The sequence below is a fragment of the Microtus ochrogaster genome, chromosome 4 (assembly GCF_000317375.1).
Source record: "Microtus ochrogaster isolate Prairie Vole_2 chromosome 4, MicOch1.0, whole genome shotgun sequence".
In the NCBI taxonomy this organism is placed as follows: Eukaryota; Metazoa; Chordata; class Mammalia; order Rodentia; family Cricetidae; genus Microtus; species Microtus ochrogaster.
Window position 1 is genome coordinate 52,317,408 of NC_022011.1, and position 3,423 is coordinate 52,320,830.

Genomic DNA, 3,423 nt, shown 5'->3' on the forward strand with positions numbered 1-3,423 from the left:
TATGTTCTGCCCTGCCATAGGCCAAAGCAGCTTCTTTATTAACCAATGATAATAAAACATATTCATAACATATAGAGGGTAATCCCACATTACTTATTAACATAATTCACAGTAAAGCTTACCTTCTGAAAGTACATGCTCAGTACACAATTCAATGAAAGAACTTCTCATTGCCTGCTAGGGACCACCCCACACCCATCAGTTATTGCCTGAGATTACTGTCCTGCCTGGTCCTGCAGCCATTCTGTCCCAAAGAAACACACAAAGGCCTACATTAATCATAAACTGGCTGGCCTGTTAGCTCAGGCTTCTTATTAACTCTTTTTTTTTATTATTTTTTATTTATTTATTTATTTTGTATGCAATATTCTGTCTGTGTCTATGCCTGCAGGCCAGAAGAGGGCACCAGACCCCATTACAGATGGTTGTGAGCCACCATGTGGTTGCTGGGAATTGAACTCAGGACCTTCGGTAGAACAGGCAATGCTCTTAACCTCTGAGCCATCTCTCCAGCCCCTTCTTATTAACTCTTACATCCTACATTAACCCATAATTCTTGTCTGTGTTAGTCATATGGCTTGGTACCCTTCACCAGCAAGGCATTCTCATCTTGCTTCCTCTGCGTCTGGGTGATGACTGCAGACTGAGTCTTTCCTCTTCCCAGAATTCTCCTGTTCTCGTTGACCTGCCCCTACTTTCTGCTTGGTCACCCTGCCTGTACTTCCTGCCTGGCTACTGGCCAACCAGCATTTTATTAAAACAATACAAGTAACAGGGTACAAGACCATTGTCCCACAACACTCATGTACAGAGAGTTTACTAGTTCTGTGTGGATACATTTCCATTTACCTGAGGAATCATGAGATTATTTTTCATTCTGGTATTGGTATCATTTTAGGCTTCTACTTGCAGTATACTTTACCACAGCCTCACCCACACTTGTTTATGTCTTTCTGCAGCACACTGCACCCCCATCTGAGCTAAGTGCACTACAATACAGTTTGTGAGCTTCGGAGTTACTAAAAGCTGTGCCTTCCCTAGAGAATCAGAGGATAGGATTTTCACCGGTTGGCCATTGACTGCTGGGTATTTAAGCCTCCATGGGGCTATTAAAGGAGGGCTTTGTACCAGTGATTGGAGGTCCGTGTGTCTGTCTCTGTTTGTGTTTCCTCGATGTGTCTCATGTACACAGAGGAGACACTAGAGGTACCTTTCCACTGCTTATTTCCATCTGATCTCTAGACCCTACAAGACCAGAGGAGGAGTGGCTAAATGACCTCACCTCCTTGAGCATTCTGTCCTAAAGACAAACTGAGGCTTGGTCTCAGATATGGACTTTCAAAAATAATTTATTTATTTGTATTTTATGCACGTTGGTGTTTTGCCTACATGTATGTCTGTATGAGGGTATTGGATCCCCTGGAACAGGAGTTGTATTATAGACAACTATGAGCTGCCATATGGGTGCTGAGAATTGAACCTTGGTCCTCTGGAAGAGCAGCCAGTGCTCTTAACTGCTGAGCCATCTCTCCAGTCCCCAGATATGGCCTTTTGCGGCTACTTTAGCTGGTCCCTTGGACTCTTCAGCAAAACTCAGTCCCCAGCATAGAGACAAGGGCCTACCTTCCACCTGACTTCTGCAATTTTCACTCCTTCTTCAAGATTCATGAGTGGATTTGAAATCATTCCCAGAGGACCCCTGATGCTCAAATGGCAGCCACACAAGAACTATGGACCCACACAGAGTCAAAGGCCATGTGTCTGTCCAACTGGCATGCCTCTAGACAGGACGTCATCACTACAGCTACTCCACAGGGTCCCTGCCCACTTAAACATAAGCTACCTGGCCTTCATAATCCATGTGAACTGTATGAGGAACTCATCATGCATGCTCAGGGGGAAGTCACTGTGGCTGACCTTTGAGGTTCAGGAGGAAATTCTTGTAGAACTCAGGACAACCATGCAACATAAGAAAGCGAACTGTGTTAGTTATTTTTTAGTGCTGTGCAGACACCATGACAAGGCAAATTATAGAAGAAAGGATTTACTTGGGGCTCACAGTTCTAAGGATGAGTCCATGACCACCAGGGCAGGAGGATGGTGGCACTAGAGCAGTAGCTGAGCGCTTGAACCGCAAGGGTGAGGCAGAGAGTGAGCACACTGGGAATGCTGCAGACTTTTGAAACCTCAACCCAACCCCCAGTGGCACACCTCCTCCAATGAGGCTACCCCTCCTGGTCCTTCCCAAACAGTTCCACCAACTGGAGACCAAGCCCTCAAACATTTGAGACTATGGGGGTCATTCTCATTCAAACTACCACGTTGGCTATGGCCACTCTAGGAAGAATTGTGACCCGTGGGAAAGAATATGGGCAGGTGGGAGGGCAGGGATGGAGGTTAAGGTGACCTTCCGGGAAGGGGCACTGAGTAACAAAAGGGAATGGAGCTCACATGGGAATGTGGCAGCCTGCTTAGGGACAATGCAGGATCTGGGGATTGGGCAGAATGGCTGTACCAGAACCTAAAGAAGGCGGGTCAGGCCAGGTGGTATGGTACACACCTTCAATTCCAGCACTCAGGAAGCAGAAGCAGACCGATCTCTGTTAATCTGAGGCCAGCCTGATCTACAGAGCGAGTTCCAGGACAGTCAGGGCTACACAGAAACTCTGTCTTGAAAAACAAAAAAACAAACAAAAAGAAGGAAGAGGAGGAAGAGGAGAAGGGGGAGAATGAAGAGGGGGAGGAGGAGGGGGAGGAGGCAAGTTATTCCAGACTGCAAGATTAGGGACGCTCACCCATAGAGGAAGGCCAAGGTACACAAAACCCCAGGAGCTCAGGTTTACAATTTCTGCTAAGAGCCAAGAGTTGGCTGAGACCATCCGCGTGATCTCATTCTGTTCTCATAAAGGCCTTGCCAGGACAGAATTGATCGCTGCTATTGCTACACATAAGGATGAAGGGTATGAAAAGCTCAGTATCTCTCGGGGTCACCCAGGAAGGAGAACCAGCTGTATGACTCTGAGCACAGGAGACCAAGAACTAGGCCAGGAAGGTGAATGGGCCCAAGTACAGTGGATCCTAGCTGCTTGGGCTGGGTGCTGTGGTGCTTACTCGTGAGCCAACCTGGGTAAGTCATGGCACCTCAACACCTGGTCACGGAGAAAATCTCAGCAGCTTTGGGTAAGGCGTAGTACTCATGCTGTGGGTGGGCCTCATCCAAGCAGAATGTTTGAAGGTAGACATCGACCTCCATGTGTCCTGCACAGTCCATATTGGGCCGCCCCACCTGTCTATACAAGGACACAAGCCCTGTCCAACTAGTAGGGTTTTTTTTTGTTTTTGTTTTTTTTTTTGGTTTTTCGAGACAGGGTTTCTCTGTAGCTTTGGTGCCTGTCCTGGAACTAGCTCTTGTAGACCAGGCTG